The sequence below is a fragment of the Hemicordylus capensis genome, chromosome 5 (genome assembly GCF_027244095.1).
Source record: "Hemicordylus capensis ecotype Gifberg chromosome 5, rHemCap1.1.pri, whole genome shotgun sequence".
NCBI lineage: Eukaryota > Metazoa > Chordata > Lepidosauria > Squamata > Cordylidae > Hemicordylus > Hemicordylus capensis.
The window spans coordinates 81,549,431-81,573,305 of record NC_069661.1 but is presented as its reverse complement, the minus strand read 5'-3'; the positions used below and the strand labels follow the sequence as shown (position 1 = coordinate 81,573,305).

The following is a 23,875-nucleotide window of genomic DNA, read 5'->3' as shown; positions in this document are numbered from 1 at the left end:
TCATCCAAAGGAACTGTTGATTCTTCCTATTGAAAAATCTTACTCAAATAAAATCTATGGCTCTTTCAGCAATACATTATTACATTTCCTTCCAGCAACAGAGTAGGTGAATCAGGTATATGACAGATCAGATACAGTCTTGGAAACAGGGAAGAGGGAGTCACATGCAGGTGTTTTAGATTGCTTTTGAATAAGATGGATGGTGTGTGTCTGGCACAATAGTTTGTCCTGATGTAAAAAGTATCTCATTTTGGTCTTGACCCCCAGTAAAAATGGCAAGGATTGAGGGCATATAGCTTTCCTTCTTTTACAACTTATAAAGAGCCTTGAAACTGGCACTGCCCTCCCACTTGCTCCAACCCATGCCCTATACACATGTGCACCTTCAGTTGCTTGTCAATGTTTGGGACACAATTCACACAAAGCTGGGAGAATTACTTGGTTGCTGGAAAACCCTTTTCTTGACCACAGCTAAAACTAATAGTCAGGGGAAGCAGGCAACTGTCTGCCCAGTAGGGTGAACCCAGAATTACTAGAACTAAGCTTGCAAGTGTGAATAACTATCACGTCAGGTCCAGGCAATGAAGTATCACTTTTGAATACCCAAGAAGATGAAACGCAGTCAGAAACATGGACTTTTTAAAAAAAAGAATGGTGTAAATAATATTTGTACAGAGCACAAGGCCAAAACAGGCAGATGCGTAACTATAGGGGGGGCAGGCAGGGCAGGTGCCCTGGGTGCCACTTTGGTGGGCCACATGGGAGAGGTGCCAAAAAGTGCCATGACCCCCCCCCGATCCCACGGCGGTGGTGGGTGGCGGCAGATCATGTGCCCCATGGCTTGTGGTGGTGTGGGAGTGAGCGTGGCGGGCGGCGGCGGATCACGTGGCGGTGGCGGGCGGTGGCGGATCGCTGAGTGCAGAGTGACGCCGAGGCCTGCCATCTGGCCCGGTGTCGCTTCCCAACTGCACAGGCGCGCCTGCGCAGTTCATAGAATGAACTTAGAGAATGGACTTAGCCCGCTCTCCCCACAGTTTTGCCAAAAGTGGGTCTCACAGATCATGAGACCTGCCTCATGATCTCACCTGTGCTGCTCTGTGTAGGTAAGAACATTAATCTTTTCTGTGTACACAATTCCCTCTTGCCCATCCTTACCCCTTGAGTTGTGTGTGTGTATAAAAATAAATTTGGGTATGTGTGTCTCCCAACACATGCTTGAGTTGCTCTCTGAGATCTCTCTCTCTCTCTCTCTCTCTCTCTCTCTCACACACACACACACACACACACACACACACACACACACACACACAGAATTCCTCCCCCCTATACTTGAGTTGCGCTCTGTGTTGGGGGTTGTAATTTCTGTCCCCCAGTTAATTAGCAGAGCACTAAAGAAGCTACCCTGCAGAATTTAGTTGTTGCAACTATTTAGAGAAATCACATGGAGATTCTTGTAGAACTAAGTACTAAGTATTTATTAGTGAAGTACACTTTGGATAGGAAAGACCTAATCTTTAATCTAAAGAACTGCATAATGAAGAGAGAGAGAGAGAGAGAGAGAGAGAGAGAGAGAGAGAGAGAGATCTGCTCTCTAAGATGAAAGGAAGGGATTCTGACTCTCAAAAGGAAATACCTGAAGCGTCATATCAGGGGTCATAGAGTAAAGACAGGTAGAACAGCTAGGGAGACCCTTACTCACTATCTCTACTCCCAATGCCCACAGTGGTCATTAAAACAGTTGGTGCAAAAGGTCATTGCACTGGAATTCCAATAGTTTGTGTGTGTGTGTGTGTGTGTGTGTGTGTGTGTGTGTGTGTGTGTGATTTCTCTCTCCCTCCTCTCTTTCTCTCTGGTTTTTCCCCATCCCCTACATGCCTGAGTTTCTCTCTCTCTCTCTCTCTCTCTCTCTCTCTCTCTCTCTCTATCTCTATCTCTCTCATTTCCTTTCCTCCCCTGCCCACATGCTTGAGTTAGTTTGAAGGAGAAATTTTCTTTTCTCCTTCATTTGGAAGTTGCCGTTGGGGGTGGGAGTTGATTTAATGTTAAAACGGTTTGGTTTTGCTAGAGCAAAAGAGCCCCTGTTTTCTGATTTAGAGCCACTCACCCACCCTGTCCCCAGAATAGTTCACAATTCTGTATAGGGAAAGGGGAAATGGAGCATTAAGTATCTTGAAAGTAACTTGTATACAGAGCTGATAAAAGCATGCTATTGTTGTTGTTTCAAATGGCCATGGTGATGTTAATGATATGGTATATCAAGTGTAAGCTCTGCAGTTGACTTTATCCTGCCTCTCTCTCTCTCTCTCTCTCTCTCTCTCTCTGTGTGTAGTGAGAGGATGCCTATCTTGTGGTGATGGCCAGTGGGGAGGTGGGGGGCAAAAGGCCTCTAGGTCCAGGCTTCAAAGTTACCTAGGTGTACCTCTGGGTTAGACATACAGTGGGCTGGAATGATGGAAAAATATTTGCATTAGAGCTCAGAAACTGTAGAAGTTTGAAGAAAATCTTATTCTGAGAAGCTTGAAGAGTCTAAGATAAGTTTGAAGAGTGTTAACAAGGCAAGACTGTTCAGATGAAAGTGCCAGAACAAAAGGGGTCTAGTGGGTCAAGTCTAATTAAGTGGCTAGAAATTGTTCTGATTGAATCTGGGAAGGGTTGGTTGGTATGCTAGGTGTTCCTTTGACTCAGGCTCCTGTGTGTTCCAATGCAAAACTAGCCTAATTTAAAATGCAGAAATGCTGGGTAGGATTGTTGCCTTCACTAGGCTCTTTGCACAAACTATTTCTCTTCGGTAGTCCAAGACATTGTGCTGCCTGAGCTGAAGGACAAAACCACACCTTCCCCTGTAACTTTCTCAGGCTATAGCACAGGTTTTCTGCAAGGCTTTACTGCAGGTTCGAAGTGACCCCCCCCAAAAAACAACAACACAAAAAGTGGATTTTTAAAATCCTGGATATTAATCAGGCTACACTCTAATGTGCAATAAAAGCCCCAAATTGTGTCTGAAGTGCTCCCCAATAGCTTGCAGAGACTTCAGGGTAAATTTGGCCAATATGTGAACACACCCCCTCCGTTCCAGAGGAGATGCGAACTAAAAGCTGGGTGTGAAAAACACCCTGCACTTGTAGTCCACATGCAGATTATGTTCTCAAACCATCCTGCCAAGCCAGGGAATGGGCATTGACAGCTCCTAAAAAAGATATTTCCGTTTATTTCATTTTTATCCCATACTTCTTCCAAGGTGCTCCAGCACATATGGCTCCCACACTTTACCCTCACACCAACCATCTGAGGTAAGTCATGCTGAGAGTAGAGTAAGGGCTATGGTCACCCAGTACTTGCTTACTCTGCAATAGTTTGATCCACACTGATTTAAAATCCAGGGATGTTTGCTCTTTTGTCGAAATATATTATTGAACAAATTTTACTCTCCTGAAACAGGATATCAGCAATTCAAAATGAACCTTGCTGGTGTGTGAAAGGGCAGACTCGGCATTCATGAGCAAACATTTAGACAAGAGGCATCCATTACCTCATCTTCTTTGCAAAGTCTTACAAGGGATCTGTGCAAGGCCCGAAAGTTTCCATAATTTTTTATGGAAATTAAAGGGACTTGTTAGTCATGATGACTGGCGTGTCTCATTGATTTCAAAGGTGCTTACTTGTGATTAAGGTGTGTGTGTGTGTGTGTGTGTGTGTGTGTGATATCAAAAATAATATATTCTATACAGTATATTTAGTATGATATACCTGTAATACTGCATTAGCAATTTTTCCTACATTCCTTCCCTGAAAAACCTCAAGAATGCCTTCATATGTTATAAATGTGAAAAGGCAAAATGAGACCTAGTTTCTGAAATGACATTTATGGACCAAAACTCCCGACCAAAACTTTAGCAGGCATCTGTTAAAACTCCCTTTTGGCTCCAGAGGCCAAATTATTGGCCTAGAAATAAGAGAGCCCTACCCTAATGCTTCTATCTATGTCAAGTTCATGCTGCACAAAGAAAAGCATGTTCAAGCAATGCAGAACAAAGTTTCAAAGCAAAGGTAAAATTCTAGCCCATGCTGAAGTTTGGAAGCTGACATAGATGACAACAGCTGTGTTATCACACCATAAACAGACTCACTTGTGCCTTTACTCCCATACCTACCGCCTCTACAGAAAGGAATATCAGTAAAATTATAGCCCGCAGGAATCTTGTGTAATGGCAGACCTTTGGGTCAATGCATCATATCCCCCTAAAGATGGTGCTTAAAGTCACCAACACCATCTGCTGAACTAAACCAAACACTTCTGCATAAGCAGCATTTCTCCAACATAAGAATGCCCCATCAAAATATGCCCCACTATATTGCTCTTGAAATCAGAATGAAGTTAAGAATTGCCTTTTACTGAGGCGTACCAATGACCCACCTAACGTATCCTGACTGCTGTATTATTGTCTATCCCATAAATGTAGTTGCAGTTGCACAACTAGTCTGCTACACTGTCTAGTAGTACTCTACAGTGAATACAGTGTCCTCAATGCGATGAGCCCTACTCAAACATTATATTAGGGTCAAATGAATGTAAATAGAGAGGCATTATGATGGAACGTTCTCTTCCAAGCCTTCTATTATGTCTGAAAAGGACTATGGCTTTTTGTTGTTGCTTTATTATCATTACTTGTTCCCTGCGAACACTGTGAAGATAGAATTATTCATGTTGTTGACTCCTCTGGTTCCCTTGACCTTCTTTACAAATGTTTTTAATAAAGTCCTGACATGGATCAGAAAATTAAATATAACAACAAGCAAGTCAGAAGCATAAAATGAGTTACGTTTTAGTGCAAAAACATTATTTTCATGAAAGCACCACCCTTCACTAATATGGAGTAGTCCACTTGTATCAAGGAAATAAATATTTCTCTCTTAATTATCTTCTATTTCTCTCTTAATTATCTTCTCGTAACACAGGGGTAGGCAACCTTGACTTTTTAGCTGTTGTTGAACTACAACTCCCATCATCCCTAAACACAATTTATTTTGGCTGGGGATAATGGCAGTTGTATTTTAACAACAGCTGGAGATCCAGGTTTGCCTAGCCCTGTTCTAACATGATCACTGAAACCATTGCTTACAAATGGAACATTGTGAGGGTGTGGACAAACTTTATCTACTCTGTTAACTGACCAACATATTTCCCCCCTAGTTGAATTAAAGGGGTGGGGTGGGCTGGAGTGGCAGTCACAGTTCTACATAGTTTCTGCTTAACATACAGTAGTTTGATGAGGAAGATCTGCTTCAGGAGGATGCCTGTTGGTCAGTGGCTCTGACATCACTAGCCCCTTTCTCCCATCTTCAACTCTCAAAACTATTTTACAACTTTTAAAATGCTTCTAATTGGTTTTCTTTATAGGACCAAGCTTAAATACATATATTTATTTTATTGTTAAATGTATATACTGCCTTTCATTAAAACAATCACAAGGCAGTTCACATAGAAAAAGTTAAAACAAGACTATAAAAATCACACAATTAAAATCTCATGCTAAAATATAAGAACAGAGCTATTAAAAAACATTTTAAAATACATACATAAAAATAACCATGCAATATACAAAGAAGCAGCAGTGGAGACAATCACATAAAAGCCTGAGTAAAAAGCCAAGTCTTCACGTGTTTTCTAAAAGCCATGATGGAGACCGAGGAGTGAAAAGCCACCAGGAGAGCATTCCAAAGTCTGGGGGCAGCAACAGAGAAGGCCCTGTCCCACGTGCATGACAACCAAGCCTCCTTCATTGTCAGCACCCAGAGTAGAGCCCCCTCAGATGACCTCGTCAAGTGAGCAACAACCCTTGGGAGCAGGCAGTCCCTCAGGTATGCCAGGCCCAAACCGTTAAGGGCTTTAAAGGTCAAAACCAGCACCTTATATACAGATATCCATAGATAGATAGATAGATAGATAGATATAGATATACATGTGTATAGATATAGATAGATGTGTATAGATAGATAGATGTGTATAGATATAGATAGATATAGATATACATGTGTATACATAAATATAGAGTCTATTCACACAATTGCCCTGGGCAGGTGGGGAGAGTGCAGGGGGAAGGCTGCCTTCACCTTCCCTTCCCTTCAGACAACTAAGCAGGTCTTCTTCAGTGTGCCTCCCACATGCCCACACGGGCAGCCCTGCTCCATACAGCTCTGTGAAGCAGGGAGTGAAGCAGAGGGATATGGGGCCAGAACTTGTTGTTCTGGCCTCCAGGCATCCCTCAATGCAACGCATGGCACAGAGATTGCATTGGGGATTCGTACTTCAGGTCGGTGCACTATGCACCCATCTCTGTGACTCCTTGGGCTGCACACAGCCTGAGGAATCACACAATACCTGGTAGCCGAGTTAAGGTTGTGAGAGCACCCTTAAACCTCAGCTAACATCCGGGTTGATAAAGGGGGTTAGGTGGGTGGGAATCTGCAAGGATCCTGACACTTCTCATGACCAGCCTAACCCTGACTGGGGCAAGGCAGGCAGGGTTAGGTTGATCATGAGAAGAGCTTCACTGATTTGTATATGTCATTTTAAAAAATTAAAAAGCAGACTGTCATGGACAAGACTGGTGGCTGATCCAGTGTTTGAACTCCAGTGTACATTCACTGAATGTAAGCCAGACTCACACTATAGGAAAAGAACCCACCATCACAGTGCTTTAAATAGGATGTTTGTTATCCTTTGCATGCTTGATATTACTGGAAAGGAACAAGGCAGTTTGATTCCAACACAGCAAAATCATAAAAGCTTGTGAGCTCCGTCCAACAGATGTTTGTCTTTTTTTTAAAGAAAGGAAGGAAAAGAGCAAATTCCGAGATTAACTATATTGTATTTTGTATTCCCCCCCTTTTTGGGGGGGGTGTCTGTTATTATGTAATCTGTTGTGTGTGTTTGGTCTATTATTATGTAATCTGTTGTGTGCTTTTATCTCATGTTTTAATGTTGTGTTGTAAGATGCCCAGAGAACAATTTCTTATGGGGTGGCTAATAAATAAAGTTTGTTGTTGCTAAGTTGCATTTGTCTACTTCAGAACTCCGAGGAATAAAAAATATTATATTGTCCCTTAAAGAAAAGAAAGAAAGAACAAAATGTCTTAAAGATTTGAAGGACATACCCATGGCCAAAACAGCTAGCAGGGCAGAGGGCTGGTGGGGAGACAGGCTCCTGCACATGATCATTGTCTGGGTTTTTTACAGGCTCTGCCGCTTGCCGCAGCACACAAGCAGTGCCACTGCAAGGGAGCAGGAGGAACAAGTCCTCCAGCATCCCTAAATGCATCGTGCCAGGAGCACTGTGCACTGAAGGATCCCTCCCTCTGCCGGGCGCTCTTGTCTCCCGACTCTGTGTTTGTACAGGCTGCCTACAGTCCTAACTTACACATTACCCTGAACCTGGGGTTAAGGGAACGCTTGCTCCCTTAAACCCAGGTTAAAGCCTGGGGTAAATTCCTGGGCTTGGGTCCAAAGCAGCACCAGGATTGGGTTCGATCCTGACACTTCACACACACAGTGAAACCCAGGCTGAGCTGCCTATGACTGGATTTGACTGCCCATGTGAACAGCCTCATTCTCTGCCATAAATAAAAATATGACATTCTCTCTTTTCTACAAAAATATGGACACATTTAAAGTGAAAAATATGTTTGAACAATTTTACTCATAACTTTTTAAATTTCGGAATGTATTAACATACAATAGGACTTTACAGTACTATTTGTAGGGGAAAGGATGATGGCATTTCAATATCTATATACAGTGGTCCCTCGACTTACAAACTACTCGACATAAGTATTTTTCGAGTTACAAACGGCAGTTTTAGATCCGGTTTTAGATGCGGTTTTTTCGACTTACAAATTTTTAGATGGGGTTTCCTCGACTTACAAATTTTTAGATGGGGTTTCCTCGACTTACAAATTTTACATGCAGTTTCCTTGACTTGCCTGCCTGTTTACTGCCTGTTTATTCTTGAAAAGAAATGTTCCTGTGCAGTTTGCAAGCCTTACTGGGGGTCTGGGTCTTTTTTCTAGGCTCCGGAATGCATTAATCCGTTCCCAATGCATTCCTATGGGAAACCGCTTTTCGACTTACGAATTTTTCAACTTACAAATGTGCATTCGGAACAGATTAATTTCGTAAGTAGAGGGACCACTGTACTTCTTTCTTGTAGATGGGCCATGCGCAGCGACGTGGTAGGAAGGAAGCGATTGGCTGAGTCTGCAAGCAGAAGCACCTGATTGGGCAGTGGGGATTCCATATGCAGAGTTTGCAAGCAGAAGCACCTGATTGGGCAGTGGGGATTTCATATGCAGATAGGGAGAAGGAGCCTGTGAGAGCAGAAGCACCATGGTGATTGGGCAGTGGGGATTCCCTATGGGAGGAGGAGCCTGTGATGGTTACGGTCAGTTGGAATGCAGCTGTTACTGGTCGGAAGATGTTCTTGATTGTAAAGGATAGCAGGCAGGGGTCTGCAAAAAGACAGGTGGTGAAGGAGGAAAGAGCCCCTTCAGGAGAAGGAGGATGCCGTTGTGTAAATGAACAAAATCTGTTAACTCAGGGAGGGAGGAAGAAAAAACATGAAGGGAGGGGGAAGAAAGAGTGGAGAAGAGCGAGTGGGGGAGAGAGAAAGACAAAAAGAAGGGAGGGGGAAGAGAGATAGAAGGAAGGGCAAGGAACGGGCCTGAGGCTGTCAGCAGCCTGAGGGGAATGAGTGGCCATGGCAGCACTAGTAGCAAGAAAGGGCCCAGTCAACCACTGCTGCTGTTTGGGGCTACCGAGGCCATTGTCAGAGAGAGGCAGGCAGGCAAGGGATGGGCCTGGGCGTGTCAGCGGCCTGAGGGGAATGAGTGGCCATGGTGGTGGCAGCAGCAAGGAATGGCCCGGTGAACCACTGCTGCTGCTCCTGAAGGGAGGAGCAGGAGCGGGGCTCGGGTGAGGGTGGGGAGGTCTCTGGAGATAGGGGGCTGCAGCTTGGCCAATAGGCAGCAGCAATGCAGCAGCCACAACCAAGAAGGGTGAGGAGGATGGAAGCAATGGGGTGGAGGAGGAGCAGGAGCACAGACCAGGTGAGGGTGGGGAGATCTCTGAGGTGAGGGGAGCAATCAAGTACTAACGCACAGATGCACTAGAGCGTGCAAGAGTTCCAGCATTGAAGCGGAGAGAAATAATGGCAGCGGTCAGGATGCAGAGGTGGAGGGCTGGCAGGCGAAGCCCCTCCAGCCAGAAGAGGTGGGCGGACGGTGGGCGAAGCCCCGCCGGCCAGCAAGAGGAGGCGGTGGCAGGGAGAAATGATGGCAGTGGTGAGGAGGTGGGCAGATGGCGGGCAAAGCCCTACCAGCCGGGAGGAGAAGGTGGGAGGTGGTGGTGGGATGGCCTGGACCTGGCCCGCCCAATGGGGAGAGCTGTGGGGGGGAGCGAGCGAGCGAGCTGCAGGGGGGAGAGCGAGAGAGTGAGCGAGCTACAAAGGGGAGAGCGAGCGAGCTTCGGGGGGAGAGCGAGTGAACGAGCTTCGGGGGGAGAGTGAGCGAGCGAGTTGTGGGAGGGAGAGTGAGCGAGCGAGCTGAGGGGGGGAGAGTGAGTGAGCGAGCTGTGGGGAGGAGAGCGAGCGAGCTATCTCTAGCAAACCAAGCTACAAATTCCAGAATTCTTTGTTCATGATGGTTAATTGAACAAATTGAACTGGTGTATTGTCTTTCATGTCGAAATTTTTTAATCTCTTCTTAATAACGGGACATGCTATTTTTTATAGTAAGCTTAAAAATAGTCTGAAGATGTTTATAGCCAGACAGCTCACTTTTGCTTTGTTGGTCAAGGAACAGAGCTGAGAAACAGGTTTCTTTTGTTATCAGGGCAACCAGATGATTTGGCCATTCAATGACACTTCATATCTTATGGGGCGCGGCGGAAGCAGCGGCGGCTGGGGCGGCTGGTTTCCAGCGCCCCAATTTTACAGTAGATTACGGCCACTGGTAGGGGCAAAGAGGCGCGGGAGGGGTAAACAAGCCCTCCCGCCCTTAAAGCAATACCCCCCCACCCGGACCCGGACCAACCAGGGCAGAACCGGTCCGGCAGTTCGGCCATTCTATAGAATGGCCGCCGGACCGGTTCGGACACACCCCTAGGGAAAGGTGCCAAGTCATGCACTCTCTTGGCACATCCCACCTCTTAATCATGTGGGGCAGTCCAAAATCATTTAACTGATCAGCATGTGCACATGGCTATTACACTTCCCATTTGAGAAATAAGCCATTTATTTAAATATCTATGGACAGTTAGCACTGGCTCTATTGTAATTTTTAATTCAAAAGTCACAAAGTGCTCAGATGAAGGTCTACATTTTTAGGAACACAGCCAGGTTGGTCTCTGGGTCATCTTGGAGAGACTACATTACTCCTCTGTTAATGGAGCTACACTGGTTGCCAATAGGTTTCCAGGCCAAATACAAAGTGCTAGTTATAACTTATTAAGTCCTAAACGGCTTAGGCCCTGGGTATTTAAGAGAGAGTCTTCTTCATTATGAGCCCCACCACCCATTGAGGTCACTTGAGGAGGTCCGTCTCCTGTTGCCACCAACTCATTTGGTGGCTACACAGAGACGGGCCTTCTCGGCTGCTGCCCCGAGATTGTGGAATGCACTCCCTGCTGGGATACGAGCCTCCCCATCTCTGGCAATCTTTAAAAAACACCTAAAAACACATCTCTTCAACCAGGCTTTCTCAGCTTTTTAAAACTTGTTTTTAAATTGTTCTGATTATTTAATTGCTGTTTTATGATGTTTTTAATTGTTAATCATTGTTTTATGCTTTATGATTTTTGTTTTAATTATTAACTGATTTTAATGGTGTTTTAATGTAAACCGCCCTGAGCCTTTTGGAAGGGCAGTATAAAAGTTTTAATAATAACTAACTAACTAACTAACTAACTAAATAACTCAGCTCTTCATACCAGCTCCCCTCACTAAGACAAAAGGAAGGATAAAAATTCAAGGTAATAAACACTTTGTAACAAAGAATGTCACCTCTTTGGTCTATTCAACCAAATGTTTCATTCCCAGCAGAGCCTTCACTTACATAGTAAAACAGTCCTCTTATTTTCAAGCCAAGTCTCCCTTTGATCAGCAAGGTCTCATTGTTATGTGACAATAGACAAGGCTCATTGTCTGACAACCACTCAGGAATAAGGAGATGTGCCCTTGAAGTATATGAATTATGTTGACATGGAAAAGAATTGGTAACAGATAAACAACCCCCTCAGTGTTTATTTAATCATTCTGTTTACCATGTTAGTGGATCAAAGGGATGTTCATAGCTTGCTTTCACCTTGACTTCCATGATTATGATGCCATATAAAGATGCATTTTGCACGTAGTTAAAGACTCGCGAAAAAACATGCTCACATTCTTACTAATTTATCCTTGTCACTTATACTTACTGTAATGCATACCATGATGCTCACTGTTTTTTCCCTTCTGTGTATCCTCCTGTTTCTTTCTTTCCTCCTCCTAGGTGTATAGTGGATCTTTCTCTTTCTTCTAACCACCCTTGGCTGTACCATCTGCAGGAAGATCAAAGACAGGGTCATATCCATCTAATAACAGGAGAGGAAACAATGCTGCAGGTGAACACTCTATTAGCCTCTTTCTTCTTTTTATTCAGGTCAGTGCTCAGGGACATTCTAATGCCTTTGAACACATGCATGCGAAAATGAAATACAAGTTCCAGTGAAATGCCTTGCTTTTCTTACCTGAGCCAGATGGATGGGCCAAACCTTACCTTTGCTAATAGACTTCTCACTAGATTACCCAGGGATGATCTTTTCTCAGCCATCCTCTGGTGCAGTGGGAACAGGTGCACTCTTGTGGGTACTGTACTCAGGCACAGAGTCTCTGATTAGCCTAATCTTGAACACAGCTTAAGCTTCATTGAAAACATATCAACATTTATATCTCTAGAAGGACTGAGGTGATAATATAAGTTGCATGCAGGAAATATATTTATTTATTAGTGCATCAGAGAACCAGAGTATGAGGTTACTTGCTGAAGGTCAAAGGAAGTCATTCAGATTTTCAAGCAAATTCATGGAAATTTGTGGGGAAATATATCTGAGTTAAAAACAAAAACAAAAACACCTTTCTCATCCATCTATATATTTATTTCTCTAAGGTGGCTAATCCCATGCATGGCAGTTCTCGCGAAAGTTCGCAAGCAGAAGCACCTGATTGGGCAGCGGGGATTCCATATGCAGAAAGGGAGGAGGAACCTGTGAGAGCAGAACCACCATATTGATTGGGTAGTGGGGATTTCATATGCAGATAGGGAGGAGGAGCCTGAGGCACTGTGGTGATTGGGCAGTGGGGATTCCATATGCAGAAAGGGAGGAGGAGCCTGTGATGGTTAAGGTCAGTTGGAATGCAACTGTTACTGGTCAGAAGATGTTCTTGATTGTAAAGGAGATGAATATATATAGCCAAGGGTTTGTGAAGAGAGGGGTCATGAGGGAGGAAAGAGCCCCTTCAGGAGGAGGCTGCTGTTGTGTGAATTAGATGAGGAAACAAGATTAACAAGATCTGTTAACTCAGGAATGGAGGGAGAGAGAAAGAAGAAGGAGAGGAGAAGAAAGAGAGAGGTTGAGCGAGTGGAGGAGAGAAAGATTAAAAAGAAGGGAGGGGGGAGAGAAAGAAGGAGAGAAAGAAGGCCATGGTGGTGGCAGCAGCAAAGAATGGCCCAATCAACCACTTCTGCTGTTTGGGGCTACCGAGGCCATTGGCGGAGGGAGGCAGGCAGGCAAGTAAGGGACGGGCCCGGGCCTGTCAGTGACCTGAGGGGAATGAGCGGCCATGGTGGTGGCAACAGCAAGGAATGGGCTGCTCCTGTGGGGAGGAGCAGGATCAGGGCTCAGGTGAGGAGGTCTCTGGGGATAGGAGGCTGCAGCTTGGCCAATAGGCGCCAGCAACACTGCAGCCATGACCAAGAGAGGTGAGGGGGATGGAGGAATGACCAAGATGGGTGAGGAGGATGGAAGCAACAAGATGGAGGAGGAAGAGCAGGAGTGTTGCTCAGACGAGGGTGGAGAGATATCTTAGGTGATGGTGCTGTGGCAGGGGGTGAGGGGAGCAATTAAGTACTAGCACGCAGATGCTCTGCGCGGGTTAAGCTAGTTTACTTTATATCACTAGCAAGTTCATAGTTGAAGGAAATTTATGGCCTTATTTTTGTTGCTCTGTATCAAGGCTGTACAACTTTAACTCGCCATCTTTTGTTGGACTACAACTCCCATTATCCCCAGAGGCCAGTAGTCAGGGATGATGGGAGTTTCAGTCCAAAATTTGCAGGGAGGTCAAGGTTGTGTAGGCCTGCTATCTAGTCACCTTGATAATGGTTGTGAGGTGTATTGCAGGCAGCTTGTCAGTCCAGTTGAAACAGGGAACTAATTGGGGTCCTGCTAGCTTCGGCTGAGTTCAGATGTACACTATAACTGCAGTTATAGCTGGCCGAGGTTGTAACTGCAGTATGCCTGAATTCATGAAACTTCGGTTACGGGCTGAGAGCTAACTCCATTTTGCCCCACCAAATTCCAATTGGGACCTATGGTTTTCTCTAAGCTTTGTGCAGTTTTGCCACCGAAGTGTTACACCTGACTGCTGACTCAGCTATAACCACGATTTCACACCCATTTCCAAACACCAGTCATAGAGGCAGTGGTCCAGACCTGCCCCAAGGACATGGCTGCTCCATGATTTTGGCACTTTTCGCTGGTAGCCTCTCAGAAAACCAGACATGCCACTCCTGTCAGCTGTGGAGCTATGGTGTTATGAGGCTACAGGGACACCAACATGCCCCATCTGTACTGGCCAGCCTGTCAAGGCACACAGCCACTCAGGAGCACCCCCCATTCCCACTCCATCCCTTGGTCCCCCTAGCAAGCAGTAGGGCAAGGGCACGGGATGACAGGGTGAGCACTCAGTGTTTTGCTACCCAAGAAGAGAACAACAGTCATGTATGTTAACAAGCACAAACACTCCAAGTGGCAGCACAAGCAGGGCATGCCTTCACAGTGCCGGGAGGGAGGCAAATGGGGTCACACTTCTCCAGAAGGAACAGGTACACATTCTGGGGGTGCTTCTGGATTCAAGTCTCTCCCTGGTGTCTCAGGTTGAGGCAGTGGCCAGAGGTGCCTTCTATCATCTTCGGCTGATACGCCAGCTGCATCCGGTTTTTGAGATAGATGACCTCAAAACAGCGGTACATCTGCTGGTAGCCTCCAGACTGGATAACTGTAATGCACTCTATGTGGGGCTGCCCTTGTACATAGTCCAGAAACTACAGTTGGTTCAGAATGTGGCAGCCAGGCTGGTCTCTGGGTTATCTAGGAGAGATCATATTACTCCTGTATTGAAGGAGTTACACTGGCTGTTGATATGTTTCCGGGCAAAATACAAGGTGTTAGTTATAACCTATAAAGCCCTAAACAGCTTGGGCCCTGGGTATTTAAGAGAACGTCTTCTTCATTATGAACCCCACTGCCCACTGAGATCATCAGGAGAGGTCCATCTGCATTTGCCACCAGCTCGTCTGGTGGCTACTCAGGGACGGGCCTTCTCCGTTGCTGCCCCAAGGCTTTGGAATGCGCTTCCTAGTGAAATATGAGCCTCCCCATCTCTGACAATTTTTAAAAATTCTTTAAAGATGCATCTGTTCACCGAGGCTTTTAAATGATACTGTTTTGATTGTTTTTAATGTTGTTTTAGACTGTTGTTTTAAAAAATTTTAATTGCTGTGTTTTAAATTTCTTGTTTTGGTTTTTAACTGGTGTTTTACTTTGGTTTTTATGAACCTCCCAGAGATGTGAGTTTTGGGCAGTATAAAAATATGTAAAATAAATTAATAATAAATTAATAAATGGCTGGGGTGGAAGCACAAAAGCCAGACCTAAGCAGGGAAGCTGGAACAACCAAGTCATATTCTTTATACAGAAAGGGTGGGGGAAGGCGTTCCAACCCCTTCCCCAGGTGGGGATATATGCTTCCTAAGTTTTGCTCATGAGAAGAACCATATGCGAGGACTAGTTTCAAATGCATGAGTTGGCACTCTTGTAGCACTAGGTGGTACTCTAGGTGCATGCTGCAACATTAGCCCATTATCTCATGGACCGCTCTCTCACAAGAGTGGCAGACTAAAGTGAGTGAGGGAGGATGCTCTATGCAGGAAAGCTGCATGGTTGGGAACTTGGGCAAGTGCTGCCCTAGTCTTGGTGACTGCCGCCAATTGTCTGTCCAAGCCTATGCCCTGCCAACCTTCCTCCCAATGTGGAGATGTGCAACCTGCCCCCCAGGGGTGACGCCGCCATCCCAGTGCAGCTGGATCCCCTCTCCCATTGATACCCACGCTGGGAGATCTGCATATGGTGGCACGCCAGGCCAGCACTGGGAATTTTGAATGGGTTGAAGGGTCCATGCCACAGCTTGGTGTCTGCACTGTCCATGCAAATGGTTTGTGTGGGGCTGATATTGACAGGGTTTGCAAGGCAGCCTCCCCCCACCGGCAGGAATTCTTGAGCAGTCAAGGTCTATTCTTTTCACAGAAAGGTTGGGGAAGGGGGCCCTAGCTCTTCCTCTTTTGAGGGTTCATGCCCCCAAAGGCTTGCTCATGATCAAGGCTGGTCACCAAGGTCAGTCTTGGGTCAACTGAGAACCTTTTTCAGGGATCCAACCACCCACCCAGGGCTCAATGACTAGGCATGCGAGTGAAATGCCACAGGGACACCGCAGGGACGCCCAGACAGCTCATGAGAAGGACCATCAGAGGAGAGACAGGAGAAATGCCTGGACAAATCTGTAATGATGCCAGATGGCCAAACACCCCCTTCCCATGTTAACACCCCCCTCACAAGAGCATCAGGCCATGGGTGCTCCTAATAGAGCAAGGATGTTTTCTGGATGGGACAGACCCCCAGCATCCAGAGAAATAACAAATAAATAAGATGGATCCCTGTCCCCAAAGAGCTCACAATCTAAAAAATAAACTGAAGAGAGAAACCAGCAACAGCCACTGGAGGTACTGTGCTGGGGGTGGATAGGGCCAGTAATGGCAAAATTAATTTATTATTCTGAGAGCCATAGCAGATTACACACACACACACACACACACACACACACACACACCTGAGAGAGGGGGGATTTGCTTGATTTGCTGATTTAACAATGGACAAGATGCCCATTGGGACAAAAAAAAACCCCAACTTCACGTATACACTGATGGGATCTGAGCTGCCTGTGACTGACCAGTAGAGGGATCTTGGGGTCATGGTGGACAGCTCATTGAAAGTGTTGACTTAATGTGCGGCAGCTGTGAAAAAGGCCAATTCCATGCTAGAGATCATTAGGAAGGGGATTGAAAATAAAACTGCTAATATTATAATGCTCTTATACAAAACCATGGTGCAGCCACACTTGGAGTACTGCATACAATTCTGGTCACCACATCTAAAGAAGGACATTGTAGAACTGGAAAAGGTGCAAAAGAGGGCAACCAAGATGATCAGGGGCCTAGAGCACATTCCTTATGAGGCAATGCTGCAACACCTGCGGGGGGTTAGTTTAGAAAAAAGGCTACTACAGAGAGACATTGTCGAGGTCTATAAAATCAAGCATGGTGTGGAGAAAGTGGATCTAGAGGAATTTTTCACCCCTCATATAATGCTTGAACCAGGGGTTATCCCATGAAATTGATTGCCAAGAAATTTAGGTCCAAAGAAAGGAAGTACTTTTTCACACAACATATAATCAACCTATGGAATTCTCTACCCCAAGATGTGGTGACAGCCAACAGCCTGGATGGCTTTAAGAAAGGTTTGGATAACTTCATGGAGAGGAATATCAACAGCTACTAGTCTATCAACAGCTACAAGTGCTATCAGCCACCTCCAGGTTCAAAGCATGTGAGCATGCATGCAAAATGCATCTTTATATGGCATGGTAGTCATGGAAGTCAAGGTGAAAGCAAGCTATGAACATCCCTTTGATCCACTAACATGGTAAACAGAATGACTAAATAAACACTGGGGGTGGGGGGCATGTTTATCTGTTACCAATTCTTTTCCATGTCAACATAATTCGTATACTTCATGGGCACATCTCCTTATTCCTGAGTGGTTGTGAGACAATGAGCCTTGTCTATTGTCACATAACAATGAGACCTTGCTGATCAAAGGGAGTCTTGGCTTGAAAATAAGAGGACTGTTTTACTATGTAAGTGAAGGCTCTGCTGGGAAAGAAACATTTGGTTGAATAGACCAAAAAGGTGACATTCTTTGTTACAAAGTGTTTATTACCTTGAATTTTTATCCTTCCTTTTGTCTTAGTGAGGGGAGCTGGTATGACAAGCTGAGTTATGATTTTGCCTGTGTTCCTAAAAATATAGACCTTCATCTGAGCACTTTGTGACTTTTGAATTAAAAATTACAATAGAGCCAGTGCTAACTGTCCATAGATATTTAAATAAATGGCTTATCTCTCAAATGGGAAGTGTAATAGCCATGTGCACATGCTGATCAGTTAAATGATTTTGGACTGCCCCACATGATTAAGAGGTGGGATGTGCCAAGAGAGTGCATGTCTTGGCACCTTTCCCTGATGCCCCCATATTCTCCCCGTGCATTCCTTTACTGAATGCGGTTCATCCAAACGACTGCTTGACATGTGGTCCTATTCTTCAAATCATTGGGCTGGATGAACCACTCCTCCTGTGATCAAGGAACATCCTGGGAGACATCAGGATGTCCAGGAAAAGAACATCCCACTTCTGAATCACTCTTGGCTCATCCTCACTTTTTGCCATTGCTATTAATATTGTTTTTATACCGCTTTTCAACAGAAGTTCTCAAATCATTCTATGTAGAAAAAGAAGAATAAGAAAATATTAGTTTGTCCCTAAAAAGCCAGCGTGGTCTAGTGGTTAGAGTGCGGGACTAGGACCGGGGAGACCCGAGTTCAAATCCCCATTCAGCCATGATACTAGCTGGGTGACTCTGGGCCAGTCACTTCTCTCTCAGCCTAACCTACTTCACAGGGTTGTTGTGAAAAAGAAACTCAAGTATGTAGTACACCACTCTGGGCTCCTTGGAGGAAGAGCGGGATATAAATGTAAAATAATAATAATAAGAAGAAGACTAGCAGTTATGAAGCCAGAACTACACAACACAGGCAGAATCAACCATCTGCTGTACAATCAACCATCTGCTGTACATGGACGATCTGAAGTTGTATGGAAAGTCCCAGTCAGAAATCGAATCACTGCTAAACACTGTCCGTATATTCAGTAGAGATATAGCTATGGAGTTTGGACTAGACAAGTGTGCTGCATTAATAATGAACAGAGGGAAAATAAGAAAAACAGAAGGAATAGAACTGCCCAATGGAAGCAAGACCAAGAACCTGGAAGAGAAAGAACCTTACAAATACTTGGGCATTCTCCAGGCTGATAACATCACACACACTGAAGTTAAAAGAAAAATTGGAAGTGAATACATCAGGAGAGTTAAAAAATCCTCAAGTCCAAACTCAATGGCGGGAACACCATACAAGCCATAAACACCTGGGCTATACCTGTTATCAGATACACTGCAGGAATAATAGACTGGACCCAGGCAGAGCTAGAGACGCTAGATCGTAAGACCAGGAAAATCATGACCATCAATCATGCTCTGCACCCCCGCAGTGATGTTGATAGGCTATACCTCCCTCACAGCTCAGGTGGAAGAGGAATGCTGCAAGTCCATCAAACAGCAGAAGAGGAGAAAAGAGGCCTTGAAGAATATATCAAGGACAGTGAAGAAGATGCACTTCAAATGGTCAATAACGCAAAACTATTCAACACCAATGAAACAAAGCAGGCCTACAAGAAAGAACAAGTCAAGAACCGAGCAAAAAATGGAAAAATAAGCCCCTGCATGGTCAATATTTGCACAATATAAGGGGAAAATCAGACATCACCAAGACCTGCCAATGGCTTAAGAATGGCAACTTGAAGAAAGAAACAGAGGGTTTAATACTGGCTGCGCAAGAACAGGCACTAAGAACAAATGCAATAAGAGCAAAAGTTGAAAAATGCACCACAAACAGCAAGTGCCGCCTTTGTAAAGAAGCAGATGAAACCATGGACCACCTAATCAGCTGTTGTAAAAAGATCGCACAGACTGACTACAAACAAAGGCATGATAAGGTAGCAGGGATGATACACTGGAACATCTGCAAAAAATACAAGCTACCTGTAGCCAAACATTGGTGGGACCATAAAACTGAAAAAGTTGAAGAAAATGAAGATGTAAAAATATTATGGGACTTCCGACTACAAACAGACAAACATCTGCCACACAATACACCAGATATAACTGTAGTCGAGAAGAAAGAAAAACAAGTCAAAATAATCGACATAGCAGTACCAGGGGATAGCAGAATAGAAGAAAAAGAAATAGAAAAAAACCACCAAATACAAAGATCTACAAATTGAAATTGAAAGGCTGTGGCAGAAAAAGACCAAAATAATCCCAGTGGTAATTGGTGCCCTGGGTGCAGTTCCAAAAGACCTTGAAGAGCACCTCAACACCATAGGGGCCACAGAAATCACCATCAGCCAATTACAAAAAGCAGCTTTACTGGGAACAGCCTATATTCTGTGACGATATCTATAATAATTAACAATAAAATTCTGGCATCCCAGGTCCTTGGGAAGGACTCGATGTCTGGATAAAACAAACCAGTCAATAACACCTGTCTGACTGTGTAAACAAGAAATAATAATAATAATAATAATAATAATAATAATAATAATAATTAATAATAGGCTCACAGTCTAAAATGTAACACAAAGTAGATGCCAGCAACAGCAATGGCCACTGGATGGAATCTGAATGGGGCCAGTTGCTTCATGCCCTTCTTAATCATCTGATCATTTCAGGTGAAAATGTATTGCCCACCCCACCCCATAGGTTATGCAATAGGAAACCAGGATGAACAAATTGAACCACTCCTCCTGTAATGAAGGAACATCCTGGGAGACGTCAGGAGGTCCAGGAAAAGAACATCCCACTTCTGAATCACTCTTGGTTCATCCTCACTTTTTGCCATTGCTATTAATATTGTTTTTATACTGCTTTTCAACAGAAGTTCTCAAATCATTCTATGTAGAAAAAGAAGAATAAGAAAATATTAGTCTGTCCCTAAAGAGCTCACAATCTAAAATGAAACACAAAGTAGATGCCAGCAACAGCAATGGCCACTGGATGGAATCTGAATGGGGCCAGTTGCTTCATGCCCTTCTTAATCATCTGATCATTTCAAGTGAAAATGTATTGCCCACCCCACCCCATAGGTTATGCAATAGGAAGCCAGGATGAACAAATTCAAGGTCAGATAAAACTGTAAACACCCCCTGTACAATGTGTAACAGTCTTTAGAGTGCTCCTTCAACAGTCCAAAGGACTACAGTAAATTTCTACCACCTAACTTCTCCTTTTAATTTCAATGGAAATACTTTGAAGAATATTCCTTATTATGTCAACCAGGAACATGCTAAGGGTTTTGGACAAATTCATGGAGGACAGGATTATCAATGGCTACTAGTTGGTGGCTATAGGCCACCTCCAGCCTCAGAGGCAAGATGCCTCTAAATACCAGTTGCAGGGAGCAAGAGAGGGGTAATGCCCTCACCTCCTGCCTGTAGGCTTCCAGTGGCATCTGGTGGGCAACTATGTGAGACAGGATGCTGGACTAGTTGGGCCTTGGACCTGATCCAGCAGGGTTGTTCTTATGCTTATGTTTTAGCTTCTGCATTCTTTAGCTGCTCTGATATTATAGGAAAGGTACTATGTATACTTTCCCTTTATACTGTTATACTAAATGTGTTCTATTCTTTTTGTTAACTGCATTATTGCAGGTGAGAAAAAGGAAGAGTTTGGATGATCCAGCCTTAGTTAAGCACTTTTAATTCCTTTTTTAAAAGGAGGGAAGGGATTTAGGCATGCCTAAATCTCCCAGTGAAATTGGTTGGGCATGATACTAATATTGTCACATTCCAAACCTGAACAGTAATTGTTCTGCCTTTGTTTTTAACTGCTTATTTTATTACAGCACCATATTTTGACAGAATAAGCTCTGCTTCCCAGTGAAATCATATGCATTCTCTTTAATAAACATAAGGTGCCTTTTTACTTAAGGTGTCGTACAAGTAAAGCCTCTCAAACTATTTGACAGTAACAGCTACTTTTGTGCAAGACATGCCAGAAAATAATTGCTACAATCTTCTTTGAAAGAGCTGCCATATGGACCCAGGTTCAGCAGACTGTTTTAGACCATGCTTAGCCTTATGCACGAAGTGCTTTGCTGAATTCAGGCTTTCGATCGCCACACAAAGCCTGGATCTGAATCAGATGTCATCTCCATACACTTAAAACGGTGGAATAAATGGGGAGTCATACTGGTGCAACTGCTGTCGGAATTGGACTCAGTTCTCTAATATTCAGCCTTGAATAATATATTGGCCACACAAACACTAATAGTAGGGATGTTTATTTAAAATTGTGCTGATTTAAGCTTAATACTCTGCATGGTGTAGGTCTCTTAACTGGGACTGCTCTTCTCCCTCCAGATCATTGTAGGCGACACCCGCATCTGTTCAGATAATGGTTATGTGCAAACCTGTTACTCTTGTGATTTAACTCAGTAGGCAAGCATCTGCATAGTCAAGGTCTGTGCCATTCAAATCATTGCACAATAGAGTTGCTATTGGATTCCAAGAAGAATGGGAATACTCCTTCCAATGGAATTATAAACCAGTCATCCCATGTATGAAATGCGGACATTGTGCTTGCAAACTCTGAATCAGCAGTTAGTTTAGGCAATTGTTGATTCACTATTAGGTTTAGAGAGGTTATATAGGGAGGGTGGGATTTTTAGGAAAAGAGTTATAATGAAGGGGTGAAGAAAATCATTGCCCAGGAAAACCATTGCAGGATTATCACAGGGGATGTATGAGAGCAAGGAGGTTCTAGGGAGGGTTTTCCACCAGGAGGAATATCTTATTGGCACCAATAAGTGTTGCTTCCAGGCAATTAGCTGCAGGGGAGACAATCTGGATCAGAACCATTGTGTGGCAATGGATTAAGACCCCTCTCTCCTTGTCACAGTCTTACTACAAATCTCCCCAACATGGCTGCAATTTAATAGGAAAAAAACAAGCACACAAGAGTCAATCACATGTTTAACATAATATGTTTATTATGTTTGGCATTATATGTTTAGTTTGGCAATTAACCATGCCATTCCTGATGCATGGGGTGCCTATATTCTAGAGTTCTGCAATCTGCATGTAAGGGTTTGGGGGTTTTTTGTTTTTGTTTTTGACGAACATAGGCAATTCATTGAAAAGTAGTAACAGGAACATTTTTACTAGGACTAAGTAAAAATGAAAGATGCTTTTCACATGCATTTTCCTACTTTGTGTAAAATGTTCATCCTGGTCAAAGCAAGGTCAGACTTCCTGCCCTCAATCTTAATTGACTTTTTAATATTGTCATCATGCAGCCTAATTGACTGTCTACATTGTGTTGTGATATCGCTGACTGAAATAAGTAAGATTCAGCAGAAGCAGCATTTTTCCAAATAAAGGAGCTTGCAAGAGAGGTAGTGTCAATGCTCTCACTGCTCCTTTTCAATATTCCTTCTCGCTGCCCCCCTCCACCCACCTGCTGTAAGGGGGATATAGGCCTCAGAAGAGGTGAGGAGGGGGTTGTTAGTCACCCTAGCCCTCCTCCACCCGTCAGTGATAGGGGTCACCCCGCTCCTCCCCAGGAGCCTTTAGGGCAAGCCAGCTCCCATCTCTGATGACCTCCTCATCCCCGGCTGTATTCCCCTTAAGTAATGCCCTGAAGACAGGGCAGTCCTGAGCTTCTCCCTCGGCCCCTCCCCTGTGGGCCAAACTGTCTCCCCACCTGTTGGCTTGGCAGCCTCCAGTGTGGCCATTGCCATAACTCCCTCCACTTCTGGTGCCATTACACAGCGCCATTGCAGAGGGGATGGGGCAGCCTTCCTGCCACTGCCACTGAGCAACGCTTTGTTGGGCCATGCCAACCCAGCCCTGGGCAGTCGACTCCCTGCCTCCTTGCTCTCCCCTTGGCTAAGGGGAGGCTACTGCCAGTTCCAAATGGGGCTAGATGCCCTGCAGGTTCCCTTTTTGCCGCTTTGCAGCCCAGTAAGTGTCTAGCCCCCACAAGAGCCAGAGAAAGAGCCCGACAGCAAATGCATGCTAACAAGGTAGGCATTTGGAATGCTTTGAAAGAACATATCTGTCCCCTGAAAAGCCTTGAAATTAACGAAGAACAAAAAGTCATACAACCCTAATTCTTTACACTTTCTAACACTACCCCTCAGTAACTGTTCCTTTTTTGAGCTATTGCAAGATCCTGAGAAATGACTTTGGATGATCCACGCAATGTGGTTGCTGACCTTTGCATTGCCTTTGCAACGTGGTTGCTGCCCTAATCCTGAATCCTAGTGGTGGTCCAAAGCTCGGGGAGTAATTTCTGAAAAGCAGGCCTCTGTGGTAGGCTATGGAATTATGATATTCTTTTACTCATACCAAAACAATTATCCAGAAATGGGTGGTTCACTGAAGAGGTGCAGATCTGAGGAGCTATCCTTCTCATTCTATTGAATTGCTAACCCATCTCCCCAATTTTATCCATCCCAAAATTGTCTTTCCTCTCCCCAGTGACAGAGTTGCTCCTCATGCTGTCTGTACCCCTCGTTCACTGATGTGTTACATATGACCTCACACAGGAGCCATT

At 44.5% G+C, this 23,875-nt stretch overlaps 1 long non-coding RNA gene across 2 annotated transcripts in view; it reads left to right on the top strand.

The window, feature by feature from the left end:
• Positions 1 to 8,378: 8,378 nt before the first annotated feature.
• The window catches only part of LOC128326001 (uncharacterized), a 68,008-nt gene continuing 52,511 nt past the window's right edge, over positions 8,379 to 23,875 (top strand). The window contains exons 1-2 of one of the 2 annotated variants that reach the window (XR_008307790.1): positions 8,379 to 8,438; positions 11,542 to 11,653. This is a non-coding gene — a long non-coding RNA (uncharacterized LOC128326001). Of the gene's footprint in view, positions 8,439 to 8,482; positions 8,568 to 11,541; positions 11,654 to 23,875 lie in introns of those variants that run through there. The other variant, XR_008307791.1, reaches the window with a different exon arrangement.